We start from the raw sequence: 11,152 nt of genomic DNA, 5'->3' as shown, positions 1-11,152 counted from the left end.
AAGGCAGTAATGGGCACACTATACGGGATATGCATAGGACAACATAAGGTGGTGTTGTTTAGCACACTTTTTGCCTTAGCTTTCTTTGGGGCTTACAGGATTAGAGAACTAGCGGTGCCTGCCAAAGGGACCCTGGGGTCGGAATGTATGTGTACACGGAGGACATGCACATGGGGAACGGGTACATGATAGTGCATCTGAGACAGTTCAAGACGGACCAAGAAGGTAGAAGGCAACAAACAAGGTTAGACTGCCTAAATGACAGGGCATGCTGCCTGGTGTGCCTCATGCGGGAATATATAAGACAGGGCATCCACGCCGCCAGACCACTGTTCTTACACAAAGGTGTGTCATGCCGCAGCCATTTCCAATTCACTGCAGTAACGATAAAAGCATTAGGAAAGGTGGGCCTCCATCCTAGGGAGCTCGGGTCACACTGTTTCCACATAGGGGCAGCAACCACTGCGGCCCACTTGGGGTTAAGTGCCAAGCGGATTAAGAAATTGGGCCACTGGGCCTTGGGTGCATTCAAAGGGTACATAAAGCCAGCCGTGATCTGAACTATGTTTCTCTCCCGGCAGGTCCAGGGGCCGGTGCAAGGTGTGGATCCTGGGACATTCCTACATCACACAGGTGCAAAGGTGGGTTGCGGAGTGAAGAGACTTCAAAGGGATATGGCTATAAAACAGTAAACACAGCGATAACCTGGTTGCGGTTGATAGGGGATGAGCTGGGATCAGTTGCTCCCCGCCGTGCAAGAGGCACTTCTACATGGAGAGCGGCAGGATGCAGTGGTCATTCACCTACAGCGAAATGACCTGGCAAACATTGGGAGAAGAAAGCTGCCAGGATAAATGGCAATGGGGTCACTGGCCCTGGCCAGGCTGATTCACCCTGCGGACATCATATAGTCTGAGTTAATAGCCTGCGGGGTATGGAGGGGGAAGTCAACCAAGGGGCGCTGGGCAGGTCAAGAGGTAAACTAAATAGCACCATGGCAAAGATATGTAGGGCTAACAGCTGTGGGTTCATGCATCATGGGCTGATCAACCTCAATATTCACAAATATGCCTAAACATAAACATCACACACCACTTATTCATCTACACTCACTAAATCTCTCACCCCCACGGCACCAAACGGCTATTTGGAAAAATATCTCCACCAAAGTGCCCCTCATCGGGAGCCCGTCAGGCATTGCAGTGCTGGACAGACGAGGAGCAGCCCGATGATGAAGCATGACACCCAACTGGGTGTGTGAGGGCATTATATTCCAAAGAAATGGATTCCCATCTCTTTGAATCTGTAGCCTACTGTCCTTTGCATATTGCTGAATTTTAGATCATTCAGGAACAGCACAACTTTAATTTTCATACTGATCAACTTCAAGACACGAGGTTATCACTCAGAGGATGGGGTACACTTAACCGAGGTAGGAATGGACATGTTCTTACTCAACATAGTTGGAGTGCAAGAGCAGCTGGATTTCTCTTGAACGGGCAGAAGGCGGAGATGCCCCCGATCAGGAAACTGATGGCAGTGTGGCAGAGGGAGCACAGAAAGAGTAACCTAGGTAGAAGAGCTACTCGAACAGTGTCCTTGGGATGCCTCATGGCAGGGACACGTGGGAGCAGATGACAGCACACAATGACAGCAAGAATAGATGAGTTGCTCAATCATTGTCCTTGGGATGCCACACGGCGGGGAAATGGGGGAGCAGGTGAGTGGCCAGCAAGGGTCCAAGGAAGTGGAACGGCACTTGCAATCTGACAGCCACCCACAAGGTCAGTAGCATTGTAAGCCTAGAATCCACAGATCCTGAGACACCTCCAAAAGGGGTCATCGCGCAGGATCAGTGCTGTCAGCATGAAATAGAGATAAACCATTGGGACACTGTTTAACCGAGAAGTGGAATATGTAACAAACAAACATGGGGGGCGAATGACCAACCAGTAAGTTGCAAAATGCATGATTCTTTTTTTTTTTTAATATCATTTTTATAATTATAATTATTTTGCAGACAACAAAAACAAGAAAACAGAAAAGCTACCGAGGAAAGAGGATACAGTAAAAGATGCAAATTATTACATACTGTGCTTAACAGAAAAAAAAAGATGCCAAAATTTGGCAGACCTTTTCCCATAAAAAAAAACATATTCATACAGATCCAGCCTATCCAGTCTATAATAGGGGCCCAGATTGTCTGACCCAACTCACATCTTCTTCTGCCTTCTTCTGCCTTTTAATCTGTATGCTGCTATTTCCATATTGTATATCGCTAGTAAACGAGCCCTCCAATTAGAAAAGGTGGGTGGATCAGGACTAATCCATGGAGATGTAATAACTGCTCTGAAGACAGACATGGCGATAAGCAAGAAGCAGTCTTCAGCTTTACTCCGTCCGACCAAACTTTATATCTGATCGACCCCCAGAATCACTAATGTAGATGTAATAGTCAAAGGTTTACCCGTAATCTGGACGAGAAAGAATTCAACATCTAAAATATACTGAGCCAATTTAGTACAGGAATAAAACATGTGGATTGTATCAGCAGCAGGAGAGCCGCATCTACTACACATATTCCCTCGAATGCTAGATCATTTGGAGATTTTCCCAGGAGTGTAGTATAGATCAAAAATTGACATGTAGTGTTGTGCTCTGAGCCTACCGGTTATTAGGACCTGGCTGGCAACCTCCAAGGAGGCTGCCAGATCGGTGCCTACTCGTCCAAATTTCGGTCCCACTTGACATTGTGGGTTCTTAGATCGTCGGGCAGGTCAGAGACCAGTGTTTGATAGATAAGCCCAATCCTTGATTATTCTTTCAATAAGTCCTACAAGAGGTATTTTCTCGAACTTTGCAGCTCCTGAAGTTGCTATCTTCAACAGATAGCTTCTAATTTGTAAGAACTTTAATAAATGCCTAGTTGGAAGCCCATATTTGTCTTGAAGATCAGAAAAGGAAGCGAATTGACTATCAGGGAAGAGGTCGCCCAGTACTTTAATCCCTAGATTAGCCCAGTTGAAAGTAACTGCATCCAAGAAGATTGGGGGTGAAAGACCGTGAGAGAGAAGGGGGGTATATGCGTTGATGTTAGTTATGTCAGACCGTCTTCGAACCTTTTTCCAAACGGAATACATTGATTGTATAACTTTGAATTGTATTTTCTTATAGTAACTTGGCTCGATTTTCCTGACTAGGCAATTACGTGCATCTTCACCAAGTAACATTTCAAAGATTGTGGGTCTAGCAAATTCAGGCACCACTGATTTACCCCCTGATATTAATGCTCCCATTAGCTGTAAAAGTGCGGACCAATGATATAACATTAGAGAGGGTAACCCCCACCCACCCCTTGATCTGGGGAGTATTAGCCATTTAGAGGCCCTTCTGCCTTTGTGATACCCCCAAAAAAATCTTAGGCACGCCCTTTCTGCACTGAAGATAAGCTGTCGTGGGAACTCGATTGGGATGATCCTGAATAGAAAGAAGAATTTCGGAAGTATAGACATTTTTAATACATTAGAACGACCCTGGAGGGAGAGGTCCAAGTGGTCTAATCTCTCAAGAGTTTGATTCACTTCTTTAATGATGGGTAGTATATTTATTTCTGGTATCTCCTCTACTATGGGGGTAATCTTAACCCCTAAATAGGTTACGACTGAAGCAGTTGGGAGTCCTACAGGTTTACCGGCCTGTTTAGCTTCGTTGTAAACAGCAGGAAGAGCCAGACAGCTATCCTTTGTGAAAATAGAGATGTTATTGGCATAGGTTAAGGTTTTATAAGCCATATTGTTAACAACAGCTGGCTGTATCGATATATTGCTATCTAACTTGCTCAGAAAGGGGTCAATGTAAATTGAGAACAAGAGCGGAGAGCAGGGGCATCCCTGACGGGTTCCTCTGCTGTCGAGAAGGGGCTTGATTCTTGTCCGGAGATTCGAACCGAGGCCTTTGGGGAGATGTATAAGGCTTGTATGGCTATAATGAACTCTGGCGGAAATCCCTTGATTTTTAATAATTGCCATAGGAAATCCCAGGAGACCTTGTCGAACGCCTTTTTGGCGTCCAACAGGATCATTGCCAAAGGTTGTTTCCGCACTTGAGCCCAGTCAAATAATGCTATTGCCCGTCTGATATGATCGGATGTGTCCTGGCCAGACATGAAACTGTGCTGGCGAGGAGACACTAGAGGGACGATGACCAATAATTTTAGAAAATATTTTACTATCAGCACATATTAGGGAAATTGGTCGATAGGAGGAGGCGCTAGTCCTTCTTCCTAAAGACTACAATGGTGGTCTTGTGCCATGAATCAGGGGTCCTACCAGTCTGGGCAAGTGCAAACAGGGATTCCAATTCCCCTATTAGGATATGCCTAAAAGTTCGATAGAATTCAAGGGGTAATGAATCGGGGCCAGCGGCCTTCCCGGCTGCCAGTGAAGAAATCGCTAGTTCCAGGTCCGGCCTGGTTATTGGGGAAGAGAGTGTGACTGCCTGATCCTGTGTAACCTTAGCTGTTACATAGTCACATAGATATTCCTGTTCTGGTAGAATTGCGTCACCCTCTGGAGCGTAGAGTACTCTATAAAACACTTGGAACACCTCGAGCACCTTGGCCGGTTGTTCCTAAATCTGATCTTCTTTATTTTTAATCCGACTTATACGATTCATGACTCCCTTATGCTGTATTCTTTTAGCCAATAATCTGCCTGTATTTTCGCCAAATTCTTAGATATCTGATTTGTGCTGAATAAACTTATCTGCAAGCTCCTCAGCAAAATACTGATATATTTTGCTTATGACTATAGCAATCTGTCGCTGACACTTCTCCCTTTGGGTGTGGTCCAAAATTACATGAATAAGTTCGTGCTCTGCTTCCCGAAGTTGATTGACCCAACTATTGATCTTTTCCTTGATGACCTTCTGACGATGTAGGGAAAAGCTGAGGGTCTCACCCCTCACTAACGCCTTGAAAGTATCCCAGATTATTAACGCAGGAGCAGTACCCTTATTTCTCAGAAAAAAGTCTATGATCCAGCTTGACATGTACCTACAATATTCTTGATCAAGTAATAATTTTCGCTCAGATGTCCAAGTTGGCATTCCTGGTTTTGGACCATTGAGCGGTAGTTGTAAAATTAGCGGGTTGTGATCAGAGATTACTCAGGGAATTATCTCACAGCTAGTTCCCTCAAGAGATGGGTCAGTGACGAAAAAGTAATCTAAGCGTATAAATTTATTATGGGGAGCTGAGAAGAAAGTAAATCCAGGCTCAGTCGGGTGAAGATTTTGCCAGAAATCTATCAAGGCATGTTCATGACAGAACCCACGGATAGCTTTGAATGTCCTGCCCTTCCTGCCAGAATAAGGAATATTCTTATATAAATCAAAATTAGAATTTAAGTGGATGTTAAGAGATCCCCACATACAACTTTAGGGGAGGGCCACAGAGCGAGCTCAATGCTAAAAAAACTCAAAATGGTGGGGTCGTCTAAATTGGAGCCATATATACAACAAATAGTATATGATGATCCCCTAATTCGAATATTAGCAATTGCCCAATGCCCTACATTATCCACCTTCACTTGCTTAGTGGTACAAATGCCTTGCCTAGCCAGGATGGCCACACCCCTAATTGTTGAAGTTTGACGAGAGCAGGCAATCAGATCTAGACCAAGTTCCTTCATCCAGGTACGGTTTTTCCAGGAGACATGAGTCTCCTGCAAGCAGAGTATATCTATATCTAAGTGCCTGATGAGCTTAGCTAAAATACCCCTCTTCTTCCTGTCATTTAGCCATCAGCAGTTTAAAGAACAGATTCGAGTAGGGTTATGCCTCCCCATTATCTGAAAAAAAACCTGTCAAGAGCAGCCCTATAAGTATTAGACAAATCGGGCATCTGTCTGTTATCAAAGTACCATCCAAAGTATATATAGCCAAATGTTGTTTAATGAAATTCTGGTGTTGTCTGCCGTGACTATTTTTGCCAAAAGCCTTTTGTGCCCCACCCCCCACTTCCCCCCACCCTCCTCAGAGCGACCTCCCCCTGACCAGCCCCCCACCCTGAAAAAGAACCCATTAACCAGGGCATGGGGACCTTCGGTCCCTTGTGATGCTGAGCTAGAAGAGCTCACACTCTCGCTACTGCCCACTTAAAAGAAAAAAATACTCCATAATGACTAGTAAAGGAAATAGAGCAAAAAGAGGAAATAGGGGCCTGACAGTGCAGACCTGACACTAACAATCAAATCTCACATATGTGACCTGGGAATTGAGTCAGGTTTTTTGTCCGGGATTCAGGGACAATATGTACTCATTGGCCTGAGCTTCTGCTTGAAAAATTGAGTTTGCCCCTTATAGATTACTTTTAGCTTGGCTGGATTCAAGAGAAAGATCTGAGCCCCCTTTGCCTGGAATTCTGGCATTAATTGTCGCAGATGCCAGCGAAGCTCCACTGTTCTCTGACAGTAGTCAGGACGAACAAAGAAGCTGCAGCCTTTCCCCATTCTTTTGCAATCAGGCCTGGCCAGATCGTACAAGGACTCTCGAGCCAGACAGTTATTCAAAGAGATCAGGATGGCATGAGGGCGACCTTCGAAACGTCCATCAGAGCGACCATCTGAGCGGTCATCTTTGTTGCGTGTGTTAAAAGGAAAACGGTGCGCCCTCTGAATTTGGGTCTTCCAATCCCATTGAGGGAGATCCGGGAATGCTTCCTCAAACAACTCGACCACAATTGGCGGATATTGGTACCCTCTTGACATTCTGGAATCCCCAGAATTCTTAAGTTGTTGCGTCTGGCCCGGTTTTCCAAATCTGATAGTTTATACCGTGGCAAAATGCATGATTCATGTTGTGTAATAAACTGCAGTCTTTATGCACCATAAACTGTGTCCCTGAATGATTTAGTGGGGGGGGGGGGTGATGATGCATTGTATGGCCAATAAGGAAGGGGTGAACTCGCACTCTTGGAAGGAGTTATTAATGAGGACATTCACCATGTTGCACAATAGCACTGTAGAATTACTTTCACATGCAATAAGTAGTTGACAAAGAACTGGAAACTCTGTTGAAACATGACATCATTGAACACTCCACCAGTCCTATGTCATGACCCTTGCCCATAGTGGTGGTGCCAAAAAAGAACAGTGGAGGTGCAGTGCGCATTTTTGTTGATATGCGCCAGGCCAACAAAGCAATGGAGAGAGAAAGACATCCTGTTCCCACATAGTGGACATGATCATGCAGTTAAATGGAACCAAAGTCTTCTAATGGCTTGACTTGAACAATGGATAACATCAATTCAAGTAGGAAGATAATTCCAGGTACATTACTACATTTTCAACTTATATTGGTTTGTTCAGATGCAAAATACTGAGTTTTCAGGATGTTATACAATGAATAATTCAACCTGTTACACATGCTTTCAATTACTGTGATGACATACCGGTATTTCGGATAACACGAAAGGAGCATGAGAAGGCTTTTACACCAGTGTGCCAGTTATTTGCTGATGTAAAACTCACTCTGAAAGCTACAAAGTGTGAGTTTCACAAGACCAAACTTAAATTCTTTGAACACACATTCTTTGATGGGAAAATGTCTCATAAAAGCACTGTCATCTACTTGTCCCCCACAAGACGTTACCATGCTGCCATCCTGGCCAGTTGTTGCTCAATGTACATTTGTGACTTTGCATTAGTGATTGCCCATTGAGAGACTTACCAAAGCGAAATGTCCCATTCCAGCGTTCTCGCCAATGTGACCAAAGTTTCAAAAGAATAAAACATGTGATTGAGAATGTAACTGATATGGCCTATTTTGACCCCAAGCCACATACTGAGATCCAAGGAGACGCAAGCCTGGTTGGGCTAGCGGCCATTCTTGCTCAACACAATGGTCATCCAAATGCTCAGAGACACATTGGGCCTTATTTACAAGGAATTAATAAAGTGTGGTGCCCAAGCCATTTGCCTGGGCCGGGCTGTGTTAATTCTGAAGCAAAGGGATGCGTCATATCTACAATGAAATGATGGCTCCCTTTGCTCTTCCCTGCGCTGGCGCACAATTAGCTGCCATGCACCGATGCAGGCACCCTTGCACCTTGGTGCAAGGGTGCCTGCATCATGGGGATGATTATTTTTGTGCAGGAAGGGATTCCTTCTTGCACAAAAATAATCACAAGAGGTGATTTCCTCTTCCTATGTGTGCTTCAGAATGCAGCACGCATAGAAAGAGGAAAGAAACAAGGAGAAATTAAAATATTTCACCTCGTTGCACCTCCCTACACCTCCCCTCGGGAGAGGAAGCATTCTAACACATTTCCAGGTTTACAATTTTTCGTAGGTCTGGAAATGCGACAGAAGCCATGGATGTTGCATGGGAACACCCACAGCAACACCCATGGCATGTCCCTTTCACGTAAAGTGTGGCTTTCACGCAGAGTGGCTTTACGTTTTCTTTTAAATATGGGGCAGCAGGTTGCATCGCCGGTGCGTCACAATAAGCAACGTACTAGCATCGCAAGGGGCTTGTAAATATGTCCCATTATGTCCTATGCCATTCGAAGCTGTCTGAAAATGAACGTGTCTATTCTCAGCCGGAAAAGGAGAGCCTGGCTGTAGTGTGGTCCTGCAAACATTTTCATTTGTTTTTTTAAGGAAAACGATTCACCATTATCACAGACCCCCAGGGATTGTTCTCTATCTATGGAAATCCAAAAGCTAAAATGTCCCCTCACATTTGACTGAAAGAGTATTGCTATGAAATTGTTCACAAGCCGGGAAAAGATCAAAACACTTCTGATTGCTTTTCCTGAGTGCTGCTATATCGCCATAGTTCATTGAACAGATTATTGCTGCTACTCAACTCAAGCATGGAGGAAAAGCAATCAACCATGTGTTGATGATGTTGAATTAACCCCTTCGATGCTGCGCAGATTCCGCCGCTGTGCTGGCGGAATCTTGCGCGGGTGTGGTCATGACGGAATGGTTCCGTCATGAGCACAGCTCAACCGTGGGTCATGACGGAACCATTCCGTCATGAGCACCGAAGGGGTTAAAAAAATTCATAAATGTACAGGATTAACTATCTGTCACCCGAGAGGGTATTGTATTGAGAGGCTAAAGAAGCGTCATCCCTGAGAGCCTAGGACAGCAAGTCACTGAGCTAGTCCATGAATGGCATTGTGGCATTATAGCTCCCAAAAGAGAACAATGAGATCGAGTGTGGTTCCCTCACTTGGATGAACGAGTTGAGAAAGATTAGAAAGTGTGCCATTTGTGTAACTGCTTATCTACCAAAGTGATGCAGCATCCATTGACCATGTCAGACCTTCCTGTGCATGCGTGGGAGAAAGTAGCTGTTGATTGCTATGAACCCCTTAAAAATGTTCATCATCTCATGGTAGTCATTGGTGAATTCTTATTTTTTCCTTGGGTAGAAGACTTATCAGCGACAACCCATGACAAAGTCATCAAGTGGCTTGATGACATCTTTGCAATGTGGGGTAATCCCACTGTTCTCAAATCTGACAACGGCACGCTTTTCAATAGCAAATAATTCAAGGAGTTTCTCGTTTGACTCAATATCATGAATCAGAAGAGTACGCCTCACTGGCCTCAGGCTAATGGTGTTGGAGAACGATTTAAGGGTACCCACAAGAAAGTGATTCAGCTACCATCATTGGAGGGAATCAGTCTAAAACAAGCCATGTGCTCAATGATCATGGTACCCCTCAATTATCTCATCACACCTGATCTGGCCGACCACTGCGAGCGCCATTACATCTTATTGAGGAAATATGATGTTAATGTTGTTTGTACTTTTAATTTATTTTATTGTACTTTAAGATCATGAGCACTAGGCCCCCTGAGGTTCTCTGCAGACTTTTAAACAGGAATTACACAAGTGCTGGAAGGTGTGAAGGTGTGGTTATTAAAGTCATGGCGCAATGCGTGCTATTGTGTGATTGTATGGTGAAGAATAAAGACATCTGTTACAGTGCTCCGTGTGTGGCATTTTCATTTGCATGCTCCCAGGCTGGGAAGGATGCTACAGAAGCAGAGAAGGAAGGAGTGTAAATCCATGCTGAATGATGTCCAGTCCATTTTGGACGGCAGGTCTAACTAAAGTTATTAGTTGGTTAATGTTATGGTTGGTTAACCACCCTCCACCACAATCAGGGAAACTTCATAAAGTTTAGAATTTAAACCACCCCCTAAATGTGATCAAAGATTAACGTAGTTCACCCCTATGTTGCCACACCAAGTAAATTAAAATGAAAGCTTCATGTAAAAGATGTAATTTTGTTGGCCTTTGGTGAAAATCAGTTCTAGCATATTCTTTGGAGCAGTCCCAAAATATAGAACACCCGCTTCACTCCCACAGGAATGCTCCACCTCTCAACACTTTCATAAATAAATAGAAATCTTGACTAATTTTTTATTGTAAATCAGACAACTGTACTCTACCAAAATACTGTGTATTGATTGGCTCCTAGTCAGCTGAGATCTACTTAGACGATTTATAGCTATTACCCAAGACATGCCTCATTGCAGTATCAATCCAATTTGCTATGCCATCGCCCCCTTCCTGCTGCCTATGATTGTGAAAATCATTCCGGTCTAATAAAGAGTTAGTGTGTTCACTGGGGCTGGTGGCTTAGTGGGCTAATGTGTCCATAGTACACGCCTGTGTTTGACCACATGGTCACATGTTCAAATCCTGGCAGGTCCACTCAGCCTTTCATCCTTCTGAGGTTGATAGAAGAGTACCGCTGAGTTGGGTAACAATAAATATCTGTTATTTAAAGCCAAGATACCCTTGGGCAAACGTGTGCTTTACAAATACACATATTCATCAAGGTCACAGAATGTGCCTGCACTTGGAGACATTATACTCAGGATCAACACTCTAAAATCGTTCCCTTTTCTGTGCAGAAACCTGAATACGTACATGAACATTTTTCTAATCCCTTCCGCTACATGTTTCTGAAATAAATGAGTCCCTGAAAACATTTCTTTTAATAACTTTTGACCATATATTTAATGTTTTCCCAGTTGATAACATTGTGTAGTCTGTGACAATTTTCACTGCTTAAAAATAATAGCCTCATTGATTTAGTTAATTACCTTTAGTTAAATGTAGT

The sequence above is a fragment of the Triturus cristatus genome, chromosome 4_1 (assembly GCF_964204655.1).
Source record: "Triturus cristatus chromosome 4_1, aTriCri1.1, whole genome shotgun sequence".
NCBI classification, from domain to species: Eukaryota; Metazoa; Chordata; class Amphibia; order Caudata; family Salamandridae; genus Triturus; species Triturus cristatus.
Note: the sequence above shows the minus strand (reverse complement) of the source record.